The following is a 20812-nucleotide window of genomic DNA, read 5'->3' on the forward strand; positions in this document are numbered from 1 at the left end:
CGGCTCCCTGCACAGATGACTCACACAGACTTCAGCTCCCTGCACAGATGACTCACACAGACTTCGGCTCCCTGCACAGATGACTCACAGACTTCGGCTCCCTGCACAGACGACTCACACAGACTTCGGCTCCCTGCACAGATGACTCACACAGACTTTGGATCCCTGCTCAGATGACTCAAACAGACTTCAGCTTCCTGCACAGTTGACTCACACAGACTTCGGCTCCCTACACAGACTGACTCACGCAGACTTTGGCTCCCTGCACAGAGGACTCACACAGACTTCGGCTCCCTGCACAGACTTTCGGCTCCCTGCACTTTGCATTGTTAAGACATCACTAGAGGTGTCGGTAATTATCGTCTGGCTTACCGCTTGTTAAAGGCTTTATGAATTGACATTTGCTGACAATTTACTGACGTGTGTTGGAGGTAACTACAGCCAAGTCGGTAATTTTCCTCACTGCTCGGTAATTTCAGTTTTTCATGCGGTAACAGCCTTTATGAATGGACACTTTGCTAAGTGTTTTGGAGCTGTTTTCAGCATTACCGCATGCGGTAATGCTTTATCAATTGAGGCCTTAGTGACGTCTTGAGATAATCACCACACAAGGCGGTAATTTCCCGCACTGCTCAGGAATGTCAGCTTTTCATGTGGAAACAGCTTTTATGAATTGACACTTTGCTAAGTGGTCGGTAAAGTCATCTGTTTTGAGCATTACCGCATGCGGGAATGCTTTATGAATAGAGGCCTTTGCCATATAAGATTGGGTGCATAGCCTGGATACAAAGCCATATCAGTAAAGTACAACAAAGTCCAAGGTTGGCTAGCACACCAAAAGCAATTTCAAGGATGTTTATTCCTTCTTGTGTGTCAACACGGGATGACAATTGTTTCGGGGCCACGGAGTGCCCCCTTCATCAGAATAGTGCAGACATTCCTCCGTGGCGCCCAGCTACCTAACTGCCCACCCAGCTACCTAACTGCCTACCCTGCTACCTATCTGCCTACTCTGCCATCCAGCTACCTAACTGCCCACCCAGCTACCTATCTGCCTACGCTGCCACCCAGCTACCTAACTGCCCACCCGGCTACCTAACTGCCCACCCTGCCACCCGGCTACCTAACTTCCCACCCGGCTACCTAACTGCGCACCCTTCTACCTAACTTCCCACCCGGCTACCTAGCTGCCCACCTGGCTACCTATCTGCCTACCCTGCCACCCAGCTACCTAACTGCCCACCCGGCTACCTAACTGCCCACCCAGCTACCTAACTGCATACCCTTCCACCCAGCTACCTATCTGCCTACCCTGCTACCTATCTGCCTACCCTGCCACCCAGCTACCTAACTGCCCACCCAGCTACCTATCTGCCTACCCTGCCACCCAGCTACCTAACTGCCCACCCGGCTACCTAACTGCCCACCCTGCCACCCGGCTACCTAACTTCCCACTGCGCACCCTTCTACCTAACTTCCCACCCGGCTACCTAACTGCCCACCCGTCTACCTATTTGCCTACCCTCCCACCCGTCTACCTATCTGCCTACCCTCCCACCCAGCTACCTAACTGCCTACACAGTGCAGTGCCTGCACCCCAAATAGTGTGCCAGCCTGCCCAACCACCCTCCCTCCAGGTAATTAATGTTAGCCCACTATAGACCTAACTACATATACTGCATTTTGTGGGGAAATCTGCCGACAATCTGGTTGCATATTGTGGGGAAATCTGCCGACAATCTGGTTGCATATTGTGTGGAAATCTGCCGACAATCTGGTTGCATATTGTGTGGAAATCTGCCGACAATCTGGTTGCATTTTGTTGGGAAATCTTCCGACAATCTGGTTGCATATTGTAGGGAAATCTGCCGACAATCTGGTTGCATTTTGTGGGGAAATCTGCCGACAATCTGGTTGCATTTTGTGGGGAAATTAGATTTTCCCACAAAATGTTTGGGTGGGAGGTCCGAGGCCCGTGGATTTGGAAGGTCGTGGGGGGGGGGGATAATTTTTTTTTGCTATGGGGCCCAGTCATTTCTAGCTACGCCCCTGGTGTTCATCCACTCGTCCATTTCTCTGCTGTCGTGACTGGTAGTCTGGAACTACTGAGCATGCGCAGCCCAGGCCTGGAGTGTTGTACGCCTGCAGTTAGTACTGCGCAGGTGCAGAATGCTCTGGCCAAAGGAGCATGACCAAGGACCCATGTGGACAGGGCTGAGCATGCACATGCACTGGCTCGGGACTGTAAAGTTTGCGACCCACCTGGTCGCACACTACGCCACATACACTGTTACAGCTGCACATCTCCTTGATCATGCATTGCTCCCATTATCAGAAGTATTCTGCACATGCAGTTACAAGTCTTTACTAACTGTGCATGCGCAGAGGGCAACTGAGGAGGCGCACGGCTAGGACAGTGTTTTCCGCGACTCATCCAGTTGCAGAATTTAATTGGGGTGACAGCGGAACAATGGAGGGGACCCGGAGGATACTACGTGGTTCTGGAAGAAGCCCCAGGTAAATAAAAGTTTTTCCCTGTATCAGGTACATTTTAAAGGACATAGAGCTGTAGCGGAAAAGTTAAGCTTTACTTACCTGGGGCTGCTTTCAGCCCCTAGCAGTCTATCTGGTCCCTCGCTGCAGTTCCACTGCAATCCAGTACACTGCTAGCCTCTCCAACAGAACCCCAACCACAGCTGTGGTCGCAGGCTTCAGCGTGCCTCTCGATAGTGCTCCCGTGGCCAGGAACGTTTTGCACCAAAAGCGTATGCGCAGAAGCCTGCAACAGCTTTTCCCCTTCAGCTCTGGATGTCCTTTAAGCTGTGTTAACACACACGACGGTTTACCAGCAGAGGAGGCCTGTGAGGGTCACCTTGCCTGAGAATCTAGTGTCCGTACAGCAGTCCTTGACCCCTCAATGTATTGGCAGTTGGCCGACAGCAGTTCTTTCTCTCTCCCCACCCACTCAGACAACCCTCCTCTCCATAGCAACAAACATGTGTGGGCTAGCAACCAGGAGCATCATCTCTAGCCTTTTTGTCACTCCAGGCAAGAAGCCCTGTGGCAACCCCTGCCCCCTCCCCCCCCCCCCCCCCAAGTAAAAAAACACAGCACACACACATTAAAAAAAATGAACCATGTGGCGTATAAGGTAGATGCTGAATAAAGGGGGGCCCGTTATACAAACAATCCACTGTTCCTGTCACATTTTGTTGATCACCCCTTCATGTACTCCTTCAGCTTAGTGTGCAGATGCAGAGTATAGCGCTGCAGAAGCTGTGCTTCCACCTGTCCACTCGGCCTAGTGCCCAACATCTACTGCATGTAGCATGATTACACGTGGCATGAGGAGAGTGAGGTGCCAGCAATAGAGGCAGCAGGAGACAGACACGATGGCCACACAGCTTCTGCTGTGCTATACTCTGCATTTACACACTGGGGTGGGGGACAGGGACAGATTGTGGCAGAAGGAGTCACAAGGGGAACAGAAGGAGCCTAGGCATAATGGGACAGAGGGATGCACAGAGTAGCACAGGAGGACAGAAGGAGGCACATTGGGGACAAAAAGAGGCACAGAGGACTGAAAAGGGCACACATGGAGACAGAAGGAGGCAGAAAGGGGGGGACAGAAGGAGGCACAGAAAGACAGAAGAAGGTAGAGAGGGACTGAAGGGAAGCAGAGTGAGGGACAGGGGGACTGAAGGAGGCACACGAAGACAGAAGGAGGCACAAAGTGGGACAGAAGGAAGAGGCACAGGAGGACAAAAGGGGGCAGAGGGGGGCTGAAGGAGGAACTGGGGGGAAAGGTAGCACAAAGGGACACAAGGAGGCAGAGGGGGATAGAAGGAGGTACAGGGGGGCAGAGGTGACACAAGGGGACTGAAGGAGGCATATGGAGACAGGAGGCACAAAGGGGAACAGAAGAAGGCACAAGGGGATAAAAGATGGCACAGGTGGACAGAGGAGGCACTAATGGGGACAGAATGAGGCACAGGGGGAAAGGAAGAGTCACGGGGGACAGAGCGATGCGGCGGGGGGGGGGGGGGGGGGTAAGGAGGCACAGAAGGACACAAGGACACAGTGGCGGCTGGTGGCAACTTATGCTAGGTGCACACTATGAGATTGTCTGGCAGATTTACTGTCAGATCGATTATTTCAACATGTCCGATCTGATTTCCGACTAATTTCTGTTCACTACTATCGGAAATCAGATCAGATATGTTGGAAATAATCAATCTGACGGTAAAACTCCCAGAAAATGTCATAGTGTGTACCTAGTATTGCATTTTCCAGATGCAACAAAACGTGTGATAGAAGACCTGGGGGGGGGGGGCTTAATCCAGGGGCATGGAGCCTAGCATGCTACCTGTACACAACTTGGCCGAGCAATTGCCTGGGGAATCAACTCCTGATCCCTTCTGTACCACATTAAGCATGTGTATACCAAGCTTTGGTATTAACCCTCAAGGTTATTATGAATGATTGCTTCAGATAAGGAAAATCCAATATGAGTTCTCAGCCTTGGGAAAAGATAAGGCTGTTGGTGGAAACACAAAGAAACATGTAGATAATGAAGAGAAATTCAATCCTCTGGGTACCAAAGCCATTCAGTGGCTTAATTTGCATATATTCAGCAGTGATGCACTGGGAGACATCTCACGCTCACTCAGGGGCGTAGCTTGGGGTGGGCGGGGTAGGACACGTGCCCCCGGGCGCTGGGTCCCTAGGGGCGCCCAGCTGTGACCTGTGGTTGTTTTTTATTTATTTACCTGGTTACTATCACTGGGGACACCTATAGACCTGGTTACCTATACTGGGGGCACCTATTTTGGGGAAACTGCTGCCAGATTAACTGTATTTTTGGGGAACCGCTGCTGCCAGATTAAGTGTATTTTGGGGAACAGCTGCCAGATTATATGTATGTTGGGGGAACCACTCCTGCCAGATTGTCTATTTTGGGGGAACCATTGCCAAATATCTGTATTTTGGAGGAACCTCTGCCAAATTACATGTATTTTGGTGAAATACTGTCAGATTACATGTATTTTGGGGGGGAAACACTATGGCAGAGCTCAAACTTCCCTGCCAGACCTTTTACACCACTGCTAAGGTCATGTATATTTGGCCCCACCCATTACCATGCCCATGCCCCTTTTTTGACCTCCTTACAGGGCGCATTAATAGTCTTTGTCCCCGGGCGCTGGAAGCCCTAGCTACGCCTCTGCGCTCACTCCAACCTGAATTATCGCAAATTATTTCTGTTTTTATAAAGCAAACTTTTGTTTTTCTTAACATCTTAGTAAGTGTAGTCCCTTACACACTCCAATGAGTTCTGGGTCACCATGAGCTCGCTGGTTAGTTTGTTCCTTTGTAACAAGGATCAGGATGCAATCACGTGGTGCTTCTTCAAAATCCCTGTACTAATGCACACTGCACCAGATGTGACATACTTATAACATGTTGAGATAAACAGAGCACCATGCACTGGGACTCGGAGAGACAGTGATCAGAGAAACAGACATGCCTCTTTCCCCTTCAGTCTGCTCTGGCAGACATATAGCAGCAAATGCAGCTCCAAGTTACCCGTGCTCTTTGTCTATACAAACAAATGTAACTAACCCTGCACCAGACTAGAGAGGCAGCGGGTCACATGACTGCAACGTCAAGAAGTAACCTGAGACCGCTGCATCTGCTCTCTACAGTCTGTCTAGTGTCTACCAGATTAACTTCCTGTATGGTCACATGGCTGACCCTGCACATCACATGACTCTTTGTTAAAAGGACTTTGCAGAATTGCAGGGCACTGTGAGGGCAGTTTCTCCAGAGAGCTGCGAGGGAGAGTGGTAAGTGGTGGTGATTTGCAGTCTGACGATTATGTTACTGTATATTTAATTTTAAGTAATCAGCTTCAGCATAAAACGTAGTCAAAATTCCGGAAGTAGTACTGGATACATACACTGTGCAAACCATCTCAGGGTTTCTAAAAGCATTGACAGTAGTTGGAATTCTGGTTCAGCAATATCAACTATAGTGCAGTGCAGTGATGTTCACGTGAAATATCTAAGTGTACACAGAATTTCCATTTGAGTCCTTGTAGAATGGTAGAAGGGCATAGACAGCGCTTCTACCGTTCTCATTGCGCTATCGCGTGCTGCTCGCATTTTTGGGAATCGCAGCACAGATCCCATTCATTGTAATGAATGGGATCTGCAGCGCCGTGCACAGTAGCGCAGATGGCGTGCGATCGGTCGCGTTGCGTTCCGATCGCACAGCCATCTGTGCTAAATGATGTGAACGAGGCCTCATGGTGCGGCGGGTGCGTTGCGGTACAACAGAATGCAGCAAGAGAACGCACTACATGTAGTGAGTTACCACAAAACGTGTGACTTAACTGTTTCAGTAAAGCATCATTGTATGTTTCGATGTATGCAACGCACACGTTGTGCCGCTTTCCTGATCTGTTGCGTTGTGTTCCTGCTGTCACAGGAAATGCAACTCAATAGTTACTGTAAAGTGGTCTTAGTAAATCAAGCTTTAGAGCTAATAAAAGCTGATCGATAATTAAAAAGATATTTGGGAGTAAGCTATGGTGATTGTTCAAAAGAACAGGCTATTTTTTTTATTTTTTTTTTTAATAATAATAATCAATGGAAGGGTTGGTATGCATTTTTTTTTTTTTTATTGCTCGTGTGTGTGTGTCTGTTCTTGCGCTGTGAAAACTGCTGGATGGTGGAGGTGGTTAATTATCAATGAGGTTATGGTTGTCCTGAGCCGAATTCTCCTTTTCCATTATTTTGTGCAGGAACATTATACAGTAAAACCCCATTATCCAGAACTCCGTGACACAGAATTCTCAAGCAACCAGAAAAACAAATCCTGGCCTTGCAGGGAGCATAAATCTACTATTTGGCATCAGGCAATCCCTGTTGTTGCTGTAAAATTGGGGGTTTACTGTACATAGTATTAGGACATGTGGTTTCAGGTGGTGTAGAGCGGTTAGATCCCATGTAAAAATGTTGCTGGTGGGCATTTTTACTTTATTAATTTTATTTTTGGCTTATCCCATTGGCTGTATTATTGCAGACGTTTTAAAGGATACCCAAAGTGACATGTGACATATCAGGTATGTAAGTGGCTAGCTCAGTCCTGACTCAGACAGGAAGTGACTATGGTGTGACCCTCACTGTTAAGAAATTCCACTTTTTATCTCTTTCTTGCTCTCATTTTCTGCTAGGAAAGCGTTTTATAGTTGGAATTTCTTATCAGTGAGGGTCACACTGTAGTCACTTCCTGTCTGAGTCAGGACTGAGTCAGCCACTTACATACCTGATATTTAACTCTTTCAGACAGAGAAAAGAAAAAAATGAACACAGTCTAGTTATTTATGTGCTAGGCACTGTACATACACATGTCTATCTCATCATGTCACATGTCACTTCAGGTATCCTTGAAGCAAAAGTGATATGGAGGTTGCCATATTTATTTTCTTTTAAGGAATGCCAGTTGCCTGGCTGTCCTGCTGATCCTCTGCCTCTAATGCTTTTAGCCATAGACCCATAGCAAGTATTCAGCAGATCCGATGTTTCTGACATTGTCAAATCTGACAAGATTAGCTGCATGTTTGTTTCTGGTGTTATTCAGACACTACTGCAGCCAACTAGATCAGAAGGATGCCAGGCAACTGGTATTGTTTATAAGGAAATAAATATGGCAGCCTCCATAGTCTTTTCACTTCAGTTGTCCTTTAACCACTTCCGTATCAGCAGTCTCTTGCCCTTTAACCACTTGCCGACCACACGCTTATACCGTGCGTCGGCAAAGTGGCAGCTGCAGGACCAGCGACGCAGTACTGCGTCGCCAGCTGCAGGCTGATTAATCAGGAAGCAGCCGCTCGCGCGAGCTTCCTGTCAATTCATGGCGGGGGGCTCCGTGAATAGCCTGCGGGCCGCCGATGGCGGCTCGCAGGCTAAATGTAAACACAAGCGGAAATAATCCGCTTTGTTTACATTGTACGGCGCTGCTGCGCAGCAGCGCCGTAAGGCAGATCGGCGATCCCCGGCCAATCAGCGGCCGGGGATCGCCGCCATGTGACAGGGGACGTCCTGTCACTGGCTGCACAGGACGGATAGCGTCCTGTGCAGCCCGGATCACCGGGGGGGAAAGGTAGGAGAGGGAGGGGGAGAATGTCGCCGCGGAGGGGGGCTTTGAGGTGCCCCCCCGCAACATGCCTGCACGCAGGAGCGATCAGACCCCCCCTGCACATCATCCCCATAGGGGGGAAAAAGGGGGGGGGGCGATCTGATCGCTCTGCGTGCACCCTGATCTGTGCTGGGGGCTGCAGAGCCCACCCAGCACAGATCACAACAAACAGCGCTGGTCCTTAAGGGGGGGTAAAGGGTGGGTCCTCAAGTGGTTAAAGTGGATCTGAGATAAACGTTTACTCATTGCATAATTGTGTTCCTTTCATATAGTTTATAGGGCATTTCACTAGCCAAATACTTTTTGTGTTTTTGTTTGTTTTAATACCCTAATTCCCTATAAACTAAACAAGCCTCGTCCACAGCTCCTTTTGTGCCTTGGCACTGTAGCAAGGGCTTATGGGAGCTCAGTCTGAGCAGGAGGAGGAGGAGGTTACTTGCCAGAGATTTCAGAGGCAGAGGGGAGGAGGCAGAGGGTACTGAATTTAAACACAGGCAAGCTGATAGCATCTCCAGCCCTCAGCCTGTGACAATGTGACAAACAGAACATGGCTGCCCTCATTGTATCACAGGAATAAATAATCATAAACCTTTGAAGCTTTTTGCAGCTAGATATGCTGTTTAGATAAAAGATATATGTGTGTGTGTGTGTGTGTGTGTGTTACTTGTTATAGTTAGTTTTTTATCTCGTAACCACTTTAAGGACCAGAGACTGCTGGTACCAAAAAACGGTGTTTTCCGATGAATCGCCACACGGACCCGCTGCTCAGCCATTGCCAGATGCCCCTCGCTCTGCCATTGCTATGACGGCAGAGCTCTGTGAACTGGTCAGGAGCCACTTTCATAGGCTCCTGACCCTGTCATCAATAGGATTAACTCACAGTGATCATGGGGTCAGGAGACAATGAAAGCAGCTCCTGACCGGCTCACAGAGCTCTATTATTATTATTATTATTATTATTATTATTATTTATTGTATTTATAAAGCGCCAACATATTACGCAGCGCTGCACAATAGATAAATGGGTTAACATACAAGGTAGAACATACGGAAACTCACAACAAAACAAGATCATGCAAATGATAACAGTACAGTGTCAGGTCAAAATAGAGACTGTTCTAGTCCACAAGAGGGGTGATTATCAGTAAGATTGCATAATCAAGCTGGAAACACTGGGGAGGAGGGCCCTGCCAGAAGCTTACAATGTAAAGGTTGGGAATGGAGACAATAGGTGCATCTTTTGAGAGGGTGTCTAAAAGAACATATTATGGTGCTGGTGTAGGGGGTATGCAAGCATGAAGAGGTGAGTTTTGAGAGCTTGTTTGAAGGTATTAAAGGTGGGGGCGAGTCTGACGGCTGGTGGGAGCGAGTTCCAGAGAGTAGGGGCAGCCCTGCTGAAGTCCTGCAATCGTGCATGTGTCATTGGAGGATCGGAGGAGGCGGGCTGGTATGTGCCTGTGGACCAGATCAGAGATGTAGGTCGGGCAGGTCTTGTGCACTGATTTGTAGGCCAAGCACAGGATTTTGAAATTGATCCTAAAGCTGATGGGGAGCCAGTGTAGTGCTTTACAGAGCGGAGTTGTAGAGGCGCTGCGGTGAGAAGAATGTATCAGTCTGGCTGCCGCATTCATTATCAATTGAAGTGGGGCAGTATGGTTAGAGGGGAGGCCAGACAAAAGAGAATTGCAGTAGTCTAGGCGGGAGATGACAAGGGCGTGGATAAGGAGTTTAGTGGTGTCAGGGGAAAGGTAGGAGCAGATCTTGGAGATGTTGTGGAGGTGGAAGTTGCAGGATCTGGCAATACCTTGGATGTGGGGTTTAAAGGAAAGTTCAGAGTCCAGAGTAACGCCTAGAAAGCGGGCTTGGGAGGTTGGGCAGATGGTAGTATTTTCGATAGTGACGTGCAGATCAGGGAGGGGTGCAGCTGTGCGGGGTAGGAATATTAGAAGCTCAGTCTTGTCCAAATTAAGCTTCAGGTACCTGGCAGCCATCCAGGAGGAAATTGATGTGAGGCAGGCAGAGACTTTGTCCATGGTAGAGGAGAGATCTGGGGTGTGGAGATATATCTAGGTGTCATCGGCATACAGGTGGTAATTGAAACCCATGGAGGAGATGATTTTGCCAATTGAGGCAGTATAGAGTGAGAACAGTAGTGGTCCTAGGACGGAACCTTGAGGAACAACAACTGAGAGGGGTGTAGGAGTGGATGAGGAGCCATTGAAAAATGTTGTGAAGGAGCGGTTGGACAGGTAGGAGGAGATCCAGGCTAAGGCTAGGTCCTTAATGCCCATTAGCTTCAGGGAGTGGTGGAGGAGGGAGTGGCCTACAGTGTCAAATGCTGAGGAGAGGTCCAGGAGGAGCAGGATGGAGTATTTACCTTCGGCTTTGGCAAGGGCAAGGTCGTTTACCACTTTGGTGAGGGCTCTTTCTGTAGAATGGGCTGTGCGAAAACCAGACTGCAGGGGATCGAGAAGGGAGTTGGAGTTGAGGAAGTTGGTCAGGCGTTGGTGGGCCAGACATTCATGAACTTTTGAGGCAAAAGAGAGGAGAGAGATTGGGCGGTAGTTGGATGGCAGAGCAGGGTCAAGTGAAGATTTCTTTAGCAGGGGAAGCACGGTGGCCTGTTTGAATATGGAGGGGAAGATGCCGGAAGCCGGAAGCGAGTAGCGACAACATGTTGGAAAAAAATCTATCTGGCAGGTAAATCTAACAGAAAATTGTATGGTGTGTACCTAGTATTAGACAGTTCTGCCTATGCACTGTCTGATGTCTTTGCTTATTGCACTCTGATATATGTTGCTGAATCAGAAATGTGACCGTGTGTTCAGGTCTTTAGAGACTGAGGCCCATATGCAATTCACTTTTTCACCTGAGTTTTCTCCTAAGTGATAATTTTAAAACTTGTCAATGCAATACTTTTTAAGCCACCAGAAAGCAATAAAATACTCAAAACAATTTTGCTAGTACTTTTTCACCTACTTTCTGGTACTTTTTTAGTTGAAAATTGCTGAAAAGTTATTTTAAATCGAAGATGAAAAATTATCTCCTAGGAGAAAACTTGGGTGAAAAAGGGAATTGCATATAGGCCTCAGAGTGCATTTCTCATTGTGAGCAAATTGAAGCAATTAAACTCAATATTTAAGCCAAAATAATATCTGATTCCCATAACATAAAAATACAAATAGGTATGCGCTCCTGGATTCACTAATTTTTCCACAATCAATTGCAAAGTCTATATGGTGCGCCCTCTATATACAGTCAGGTGAGTCATTGGCCAGAGCACATTAAATACAAATAGAGCAACACTCAGGGCCTAATGTCCCAGTTATCACCTATGGTGTAAACCAAATGTCCAATGGAAAACTTCAACAGACTTCCAAGGTCCTCATACACGCATGTGGCTGACAGCATATGCAAAAAAATATAGAAGGAACAACCAATAGCATAACTCTGTAAGTCTGCTAGGACAAGCCACCGCCTTCCCTGTGCTCTTGCCTCTGCCACCAGAGATAGCAATACACCCAATGTGAGCAGGACACTCCCCCCTCAATGCCCGCACTCACCCACCTGTCCTCCTTAAATATCCGGAGGCAAGAATGATGAGTTTGTGGGGATACGTAACTTGGATAAACTTTCTGCACTCTTAGGGCCCGTTTCCACTAGAGCGAATCCGCATGCGTTGTCTGCATGCGGATTCGCATAACCAATACAAGTGGATGAGACTGTTTCCACTTGTCAGTTTTTTGGTGCGTTTTTCTGTGCAGGATTTTTCTGCACGGTAGGGCCTGCAGAATTCGCCTGCGTGAGGAATGCAGGCGATTCGCAGGCTATGTATTTAATAGGGAAAACGCACATGCGTTTTTTGCCGTGAATTTGCATGAAAACTAATGCAAATTGAACCAGGCAGTGACATGGTTAAATTCGCATATACCCTGCCTATGCGAAATCGCGTCAAAAATCGCCCGCAGAATCGCATCCGCATGCGATTTCGTCAGCGGTGGAATCCCGGTGATTCGCACCGCACTAGTGGAAACGGGCCCTAAGTCTTCAATCACTAGTAAAAAACAAACACGTATATCGAGAGAGCCGGCACCATCCGTTTCAAAATGCTCTTTTATTGATTAAAGTGCTTTGCAGCCATCACAGCAACGTTTCAAAGCTAATCCGCTTCTTTATCAAGCTAAGCTGCAAGTCAGAATACAATATACCTGCATGACTAACTCCTTTATATAGTATCATGGTTCCATGAACACCCAATCACATTATCCCAATTCAAAACATCCTATCGCAAGGCTCTCTGGCCTGCGGACCTGATGGGGAACTATCTAGGTACTCACGGATAGGACATTATCATGGACGTCATCTCCTTCAGCTTTAAATCTATAGGTTAAGTCTCCCATCTCCGCAGACAATCCTGGCCGCGCATCTCCTGCGTTTCCACCCACTGCCTCGCCGTCATCGGCGGACCAAGTGGGGAACGTCGGGGTCACGTGTGCTAGGCGAGACGTCATGCATCCCGCCCTGCCCACGTAGCGTCAGCCAATCAGTGTGCGGTGCGCTCGCCGTGGCGCTCCGCCCACCTCAGATGTAAACATTGCCTGCGGATACCGTGACAGAGGGTTACCACCTACGGGGACACATTCTCAGGCCGCGTAGATGTACACCAACATCAGGGGATATATAGCAGGAAACAGGGGCATGGCACATGAGAGTTACATGTCATTATATACAATTTAACATCACTCCTAATGCCACCCAGTGGCAAATAAAGGGCAAGTGCAATATGCACAGAGTGGGATTGTAGGTGGAAAAGAGAAGTAGAGCTACATCAGACACCATGGGGACAAGGGGAAACAAAATGTCACAAAACAAAAACTCTACAAAAAAGGAACCAAATCTAGCTCCCGATTAAGTCCCCTTGGCTCCATGGTGTCAAGTTTTTTTATCCAGTGTGCCTCTCTCCAAAGGAGTCTCTTAAGTCTATCCCCTCCTCTTTTTGGTTGCATCACCTGTTCTATTATTAGAAACTTGAGCTGGCTGTCATTGTGTCTAGCCTGGCTGAAATGATAAGGGACAGCCTGATCGGTCAGGCTCTCACGTATAGCATGCTTGTGAGATGACAATCTCACCTTCATCTTTTGAGTTGTTTGGCCTATATATAAAAGGCCACATGGGCATTTTAAAGCATATACCACATACGTGGAATCGCATGTGTGGCATCCCTGTATCTTAAATTTCGTCCCTCTGTGGGGGTGAACAATTTGATCCCCTTTAATGACTGAACTGCAATGAACGCAGTTCAGACATGGAAATGTACCTCTACGTGAGAGCCTGGCTTGTGATCCCTGTCCCTCCATATCTGCATGGACCAAACGATCCCGCAGGTTAGTAGTAAAAAACAAAAAAATAGCTTCCAAGGTGCAAAGCCGTAACTTTAATATAAACTTGAATTAAAAATTTGCACTCAAAAGAGCAGGATTTGGATGAGCGTGTATAGTAACAGAGCGTCTGGGCCCCGGGTAACCGCTTGTACAGATACCGCCGCAGGATTCCCCGCATCTCCGTCTTGCGTCCTTTGGCTTTCGTCAGCTGTCTGACTCATCAGGGGCTGACATCAGACGCACTACTTATACTAGATCACTCCACTCAATTTTTAATTCAAGTTTTTATTAAAGTTACAGTTTTACACTATGGAAGCAATTTTTTTTTAGTTTTTTATTAGTGATTGAAGACTGAGAGTGCAGAAAGCTTATCCAAGTTACGTATCCCCCAAAAGCCATATTGCGGTAGTGAAAAATACCTACCGCAATTCCTATGTTATTTTGCAAACCCTAGCGATTTAAAAATTGCTAGCGATTTGCGATTCAGCATTGCAATCGCAGCAAGTGGAAAAGGGCCCTTACAGAGTTACACTATTGGCTTTCCTTTCTATATTTTTTTTGCATATGCTGTGTTGGCCACTTGGACCTGCATTGTGAGTGTATGAGGACCTTGGAAGTCAGTTGAAGCTTTCCAATGGACATTTGGTTTACACCATAGTTACACCATAGTTGCACTATAGGTTGTAACTGAGACATTAGGACCTGAGCACTGCTCTATTATGCTGTAGATGCTTATGAGAATAACTAGATTTATAACAAAGGGAAATCTAAACAGGGCACCATTTGTTGGCTGCTATTAATGATATATTCAAGATGAAGGAACTCCCATGATGCATCAATTCTGCTCAGTATGTGAATATCCAAATTATTTAATTTTGACCTTAGTAAGCTAAGTGTTCATCCAGTATGTCTCATTAATTTTAATACTAAGCCAGTTTGCAGAAAACCATTGCTGGGCTATTGCTCCTGGGGTGTAGATATTCATCTATGCAAGTTAATGAGAAGCCAATGAGCGGTGGAAGTTGCTCTGGTCCTAAAGTGGTGTGAGACCCCATTCACACTTAAAATCGCAAAACACGCATTGCGGGAGTGATTTTTCCGCGATTACACGCGGAAAAAGCACTGGACACTGCGGCGATTTTTCCGCGATTGCGTTTAGTGCTTCTATAGCACTGAAACGCAATCACCGGGAAATCGCCTGAAAATGGTGCAGGCTACGCGTTTGGCGATTTGCGTTTATTGCCGACGATTAACGCAAATTGCCCAAGTAAGAACGGGCCCATAGGGTTTTATAGCACTAGCACTTTAAAAAGCGCTAGCGCTTGAGCATTTTGCCTAAATCGCCAGCAAAACGCTCTAGTGTGAATGGGTCCTTACGAAAACGAAATTTATATTAACCACTTGAGGACCGTAGGCTTTACCCCCCTTAAAGTGACTCTGTAACAAAAATTACAACGTTTTTCCTACCATCCTACAAGTTCCTAAACCTATTCTAATCTGTTCTGGCTCACTGCAGCACTTTGTACTATCACGGTCTCTGTAATAAATCAATGTATCTTTCCCCTGTCAGACTTGTCGGCCTGTGTCTGGAAGGCTGCCAACTCTTCCGTGCTGGTCTGTTCCTCTATGCACACTCCAGTGTGTGTTTTATTTACATAAGCCAGCAGCTTCTCTGCTATCTTATCAGTGATAGAAGAGAGCTGGATAAAAATCCTCCTCTGTTAGGCTGTGAAAGTAGCTGGCTGACACATAATGAGGAATTACAAACACAGGCACAGGCAGAGCTGTCTGCAGGAAGCCTGTAGTGTTGTCCGGATCATGAACGATTCGGATCTTTGATCCGAATCTATTTTATGAGTCGATCATCCGAATCATCAAAATGAGTGATTCGGATCGCAAAAGGGGCGGGGCCAGGAGCGACACGCCCCCTTCTCAGCGGGCAGCGGGGTCTTGGAAGCAGAGCTGAGATGGATCGCTCTGTTGGAGGGGAGGCAGCCTTGCAGGGACAGCAGGTAGATGAGAGAGAGGGGACATGGGTGCCACTGCCAGATGTGTGTAGAGCACACATACTGGCTGCAATGTGCTGCTCATTACAGGCTGTCTGTTCCGTAGTGCTGCACAGTGATCACATGGGAAGCTTTTGACTCAGCACAGCTCAGTAACTTTGCAGACAGTGTGATTGAAAGGCAATATGATCCTCCTGCACTCGGCACTAAACAGCTGCACTTCACTTCTGGGAATGCTTTCTTTCACTGTGCGACCTTTTCTTTCAAAGTGTACAGATGAACATATAGGTGAAATATATGTAAAGCATATGACTTCAGCATGTGGGTATTACGTGCAAACATTTCTGCTCTCTGCTTGTCCCTCCTCCCATCTCTGTCCACTCCCTGCCCTCTGTCCATCTTCTCCCCTTCTCTGTGTGTCCACCCCCTCCCCTTCTCCTGTCCACAGACCTGTCCTGCTGTTCATTTCACCCCCGAATGCTTCCGGTAGTAAAATGATCCGAGATTCGGATCAAAGATCCGGATCTCTTCAATGATCCGATTCGAATCATCCGGATCATTGAAAAGATCCGAACTTCCCATCTCTAGAAGCCTGTAATGTTCAGTGCATGAGAGAAGAAGGGGACAGAAGGTAAACACACAAATGATCTTTTGAGATTCAAAAGGAAAGCTGTATACAGCCTGCTTGTGTATGGATGTATTTTCTATGTGTGGACATATTGTACATCAATCTACTTCCTGTTTTGGTGGCCATTTTGTTTGTTTATAAACAAACTTTTTAAAACTGTTTTTGACTACTTTTAATGCGGCGGGGAGCGGCGAAATTGTGACAGAGGGTAATAGGAGATGTCCCCTAAAGCACTGGTATGTTTACTTTTGTGTGATTTTAACAATACAGATTCTCTTTAAGGACCAGACCCTTTTTTTCCATTCAGACCACTGCAGCTTTCACGGTTTATTGCTCGGTCATACAACCTACCACCTAAATGAATTTTGGCTCCTTTTCTTGTCACTAATACAGCTTTCTTTTAGTGCTATTTAATTGCTGCTGCGATTTTTACTTTTTATTATAGTCATCAAAAAAGACATGAATTTTGGCAAAAAAATTATTTTTTTAACTTTCTGTGCTGACATTTTTCAAATAAAGTAAAATTTCTGTATACATGCAGCACGAAAAATGTGGACAAACATGTTTTTGATTAAAAAAAAAACCCATTCAGTGTATATTTATTGGTTTGGGTAAAAGTTATAGCGTTTACAAACTATGGTGCAAAAAGTGAATTTTCCCATTTTGTAGCATCTCTGACTTTTCTGACCACCTGTCATGTTTCATGAGGGGCTAGAATTCCAGGATAGTATAAATACCCTCCAAATGACCCCATTTTGGAAAGAAGACATCCCAAAGTATTCACTGAGAGGCATAGTGAGTTCATAGAAGATATTATTTTTTGTCACAAGTTAGCGGAAAATGACAGTTTGTGACAAGAAAAAAAAAAAAAGTTTCCATTTCTGCTAACTTGTGACAAAAAAAAAATGAAATCTGCCACGGACGCACCATGCCCCTCTCTGAATACCTTGAAGTGTCTTCTTTCCAAAATGGGGTCATTTGTGGGGTGTGTTTACTGTCCTGGAATTTTGGGGGGTGCTAATTTGTAAGCACCCCTGTAAAGCCTAAAGGTGCTCATTGGACTTTGGGCCCCTTAGCGCAGTTAGGCTGCAAAAAAGTGCCACACATGTGGTATTGCCGTACTCAGGAGAAGTAGTATAATGTGTTTTGGGGTGTATTTTTACACATACCCATGCTGGGTGGGAGAAATATCTCTGTAAATGACAATTGTTTGATTTTTTTTTTTTACATACAATTGTCCATTTACAGAGATAGTTCTCCCACTCAGCATGGGTATGTGTAAAAATACACCCCAAAACACATTATACTACTTCTCCTGAGTACGGCGATACCACATGTGTGGCACTTTTTTGCACCCTAACTGCGCTAAGGGGCCCAAAGTCCAATGAGTACCTTTAAGATTTCACAGGTCATTTTTATTTCAAGACTACTCTTCACGGTTTAGGGCGCCTAAAATGCCAGGGCAGTATAGGAACCCCACTAATGACCCCATTTTAGAAAGAAGACACCCCAAGGTATTCCGTTAGGAGTATGGCGAGTTCATAGAAGATTTTATTTTTTGTCGCAAGTTAGCGGAAATTGATTTTAATTGTTTTTTTGTTCACAATCAATTTCCGCTAACTTTTGACAAAAAATAAAATCTATGAACTCGTCATACACCTAACAGAATACCTTGGGGTGTCTTTTTTTTTCTAAAATGGGGTCACTTGTGGGGTTCCTATACCGCCCTGGCATTTTACGGGCCCAAAACCGTGAGTTGTCTGGAAACCAAATGTCTCAAAATGACTGTTCAGGGGTATAAGCATCTGCAAATTTTGATGACAGGTGGTCTATGAGGGTGCGAATTTTGTGGAACCGGTCATAAGCAGGGTGGCCTTTTAGATGACAGGTTGTATTGGGCCTGATCTGATGGATAGGAGTGCTAGGGGGGTGACAGGAGGTGATTGATGGGTGTCTCAGGGGGTGGTTAGAGGGGAAAATAGATGAAATCAATGCACTGGGGAGGTGATCGGAAGGGGGTCTGAGGGGGATCTGAGGGTTTGGCCGAGTGATCAGGAGCCCACACGGGGCAAATTAGGGCCTGATCTGATAGGTAGGTGTGCTAGGGGGTGACAGGAGGTGATTAATGGGTGTCTCAAGGTGTGATTAGAGGGGGGAATAGATGCATGCAATGCACTGGCGAGGTGATCATGGCTGGGGTCTGAGGGTGTGGGCGGGTGATTGAGTGCCCTAGGGGCAGATAGGGGTCTAATCTGATGGGTAGCAGTGACAGGGGGTGATTGATGGGTAATTAGTGGGTGTTTAGGGTACAGAACAGATGTAAACACTGCACTTGGGAGGTGATCTGACGTCAGATCTGCGGGCAATCTATTGGTGTGGGTGGGTGATCAGATTGCCCGCAAGGGGCAGGTTAAGGCCTGATTGATGGGTGGCAGTGACAGGGGGTGATTGACAGGTGATCAGGGGGATAGATGCATACAGTACACGGGGGGGGGGGGGGGGTCTGGGGAGAATCTGAGGGGTGGGGGGTGATCAGGAGGGAGCAGGGGGCAGTTTAGGGAATAAAAAAAAAATAGCGTTTACAGATAGTGACAGGGAGTGATTGATGGGTGATTAGGGGGGTGATTGGGTGCAAACAGTGGTCTGGGGGGTGGGCAGGGGGGGTCTGAGGGGGGCTGTGGGCGATCAGGGGGCAGGGGGGGGAAATCAGTGTGCTTTAGTGCAGACTAGGGTGGCTGCAGCCTGCCCTGGTGGTCCCTCGGATAATGGGACCACCAGGGCAGGAGGCAGCCTGTATAATACACTTTGTATTATACACTTTTGTATGCGGCGATCCGGGTGCTATTAACCCGCCGGCGCTTCCGAACGGCCGGCGGGTTACACCGCGAGGGGGCGGAGCCAGGCGCGGGTGGCTGATCGCGTCACGAATGACGCGATCGCTCCGCCTATGCCAGTACAAGGACCGCCAATTGTACATGCAGCGGTCCTTGCGGGATCCACTTTCCGGCCGCCATTTGTACTTGCGGCGGTCGGGAAGTGGTTAAGTAAGGGGGCTTTTAGGATCCTTTTAGACTCTTAGAAACTCCCAGTGGTGGGGTGGAATCTGATAGGTGGGGGGAAAGGCTGCGCGTCCCTAAACACATGCTGCAATTGAATGGTTAATCACACAGGCATACACCGCCTCTGCTAGACTGAAAAATGCATGCTCTGCATCCAAGACAAGTGCTAACATTTATTAAGCTAGGAGGAACTTTAGCTTCCAATATGGTTTGCATGCAAAGTATATTATACTAGACACTTGCGCCACGGTGAGGCAAACCTCCGGGCAAGTGACCTAACCTAAATTTAAAACCTTGGGAGCAGCTAAGCAAAAAAAAAGTGTAACTTACATTTGGTTGAACAGCGAGGAGAACGCCAGCGCATACCACTAAGGCTGCATCCGAAATCACCACCAGCTCAGTGTGCAGCACCTAAATAGATTTTCTGCACACTTTGCATTCAATTCAGATGCAAATCATATGCAAATCTGCTACTACTTATTATGTAAACAGGAAACTAAGGAGGAGGGGCTGGGAGCAGCTAACCTGACAGTTACATAGGTACAAAGTTAAGAAAAGGTGGGGGGAAAGGCTGCGCGTCCCTAAACACATGCTGCAATTGAATGGTTAATCGCACAGGCATACACCGCCTCTGCTAGACTGAAAAATGCATGCCCTGCATCCAAGACAAGTGCTAACATTCCTCCTGAGTTTCCTGTTTGCATAATAAGTAGTAGCAGTAGTAGTGACGTCTAAGGGAGACCCGATCCACCCCTTAGCGCTGCCTGGCGCTGATAGGCCAGGCAGCGCAGGGGTCTAGAGGGGGGGGGGCTCTGCGGCGGCGCGGATAGCGGCGAATCGGCGCGGGGCAGCGGCGATCGGTGTGCTGACGCAGCTAGCAAAGTGCTAGCTGCGTTCAGCAAAAAAAAAAATTACGCAGATCGGCCCAGCAGGGCCTGAGAAAACCTCCTGCGCGGCTTACCCCGAACTACGTTGTATGTTGTTTATGTGCTTTAATTGCCATAGGGTGGGGATATGGCTGTGGTCTTGGATGCACAACTGATTTGACTTCTGGTCCCACCCATTTATATTGTCATGTCCTTGGCTCTCATACTGAAAAATGGATCTGTTGCAATTGTATTTTGTGTCTCTTTCCAAGTATCTAATGATGTCACCCTGACAGTGACATGGTCCACACCCTCCATGGCTTATTTAAAGCTCTGGATTACTGGTACACATGCCAGTGTTGTGGTGTCACCCCTGTGCTGCTTTCTGTGCTTTTGCAGGTAAGCAATATCAATTTACTAATGAAGATCTCTGGAGGAACCTTGGTTTATTGCAAACATCTGTCGGTTACAAGTAGTGATTTATTGCTGCTGTTGTGAACTGGGCGTATGTTTTTTTTTTTTTTCTCATCAATCGAGCCGCTGATGGCTCTATTTATAATTTCCTCGTGTCCGATCACCACGTGGATCGATTCCCGGCTTGATCCCCACGGGCGGACAATGGGCAAATACGAAGCGCTGATAAGGAAGTGCCCGCGGGGACAAGCGGGAATCG

General features: G+C 47.2%; 1 protein-coding gene across 1 annotated transcript in view; it reads left to right on the forward strand.

Moving 5' to 3' along the window:
• The first annotated feature begins 5745 nt into the window (after positions 1–5745).
• Positions 5746–20812, forward strand: part of LOC137542003 (lysosomal alpha-glucosidase-like) — an 84018-nt gene continuing 68951 nt past the window's right edge. The window contains exon 1 of the mRNA XM_068263594.1: positions 5746–5843. The gene's annotated coding sequence lies outside the window, so the exon portion shown is untranslated. The remainder of the gene's footprint in view (positions 5844–20812) is intronic.

Source organism: Hyperolius riggenbachi, chromosome 12, assembly GCF_040937935.1.
Source record: "Hyperolius riggenbachi isolate aHypRig1 chromosome 12, aHypRig1.pri, whole genome shotgun sequence".
NCBI lineage: Eukaryota > Metazoa > Chordata > Amphibia > Anura > Hyperoliidae > Hyperolius > Hyperolius riggenbachi.